At 40.0% G+C, this 1320-nt stretch overlaps 1 non-coding gene across 1 annotated transcript; it reads left to right on the top strand.

The window, feature by feature from the left end:
• Positions 1–218: 218 nt before the first annotated feature.
• Positions 219–325, top strand: LOC112508288. The gene has a single exon (XR_003068669.1). It is a non-coding gene; the product is annotated as a small nucleolar RNA R71 (small nucleolar RNA).
• The last annotated feature ends 995 nt before the right edge of the window (positions 326–1320 follow it).

Here is a 1320-nt window from a genome sequence, read left to right as displayed (position 1 = left end):
AAGAAATGACATCAAGCTCATGAATGCCCGACGCAGATTTAGAAATGACAGCACGAGAGTTAGACCATTCAGTATTATTATTAGAAATTCATTCCAAAATGTCATACCCCTCATTGTAGGTTTTAGTTGTAAAAGCGCCACCGGCCGTTGTGTCAAGAATAATCTTAGCGACACTAGAAAGCCCATTATAAAAGGTTTCCAATTGAATACAATGAGGGATTCCGTGGTGAGGACACTTCCTAAGAAGGTCCTTCAATCTCTCCCATGCATCTGATACTGCTTCATCTTCTTCTTGGCGAAACGCCATAATTTCATTTCTAATCTTTACATTCATTGTCGGAGGAAAGTATTTTTTTAGAAATTTCTCCACCAAATCATTCCAAGTAAGGATCGAGTTTGGTGGTTGGGAATTTAGCCATGCTCTAACTCTATCCTTCAATGTGTAAAGGAAAAGCGTCAAGCTTAAGGCCTCTTGAGTAACTCCGGGAATTTTAAAATGATCCATCATTTCTATAAAAGATTTCAAATGAGAGTGTGGATCTTCCGAAGATAATCCCCCAAACTGACCCATAGCAGAAATCATTTGAAACATAACYGGCTTGGGTTCAAAAGATGTTGCTGTCATTTCGGGCATACCAATCCCAGAGACCAATTGACCAAATTCGGGAGTTGCGTAATCCCGTGTGCCTCTATTTTTGTCATCGACAATATTAACCATGGCTTCCTGAGGAGGTGAATTATCCCCCATGGTACGATTGGGATTTTCGCCGATTGTTTCTGTCTCTTCTTCGTCTCCTAATTGTTCTTTCCAACTAAAGATCAAGAGGTACAAGATCACCGTGTTGTAGCCGTGGCATACAACACAGGAACAGCGAATGAAACAACTGACCAAGGCTCAAATAAAAATCAATATCTCAGGATAAAAATCATGCCAGTCCCCGGCAACGGCGCCAAAAACTTGATGTGCTGTAATCGTAAGTGTGCACACAGTGGGCATAAAATCCCCAAAGTGGTGATGCAAGTGCACGCCGACACTAAGATCGCTTCAAGTAATAGAGTGGTATAGTACCAAGATCGTTTCCACAGGGACCGAACTTACTGAGAATCAGAGACTTTCATGAACTTCTTGAACAATGCTTCGAGTTGAGAAAATAATTGAGTTTTGATTGGTGCAAAGCGTTAAAATACGAAATAAACCTTTAATATTAAAAGACGGGTATGGGTGTAAGCTTTGCTTAAGAATATTGCAGGAACAATTTCGTCAGAAACTCATGGGATTTCTATAAGAACTCCTATCTCTCGAAAATGAATTTTTATATA

The sequence above is a fragment of the Cynara cardunculus genome, assembly GCF_001531365.2.
Source record: "Cynara cardunculus var. scolymus isolate 2C chromosome LG 2, CcrdV1, whole genome shotgun sequence".
In the NCBI taxonomy this organism is placed as follows: Eukaryota; Viridiplantae; Streptophyta; class Magnoliopsida; order Asterales; family Asteraceae; genus Cynara; species Cynara cardunculus.
The sequence above is the reverse complement of the archived record's forward strand: the minus strand, read 5'-3'. Positions and strand labels throughout refer to the sequence as shown.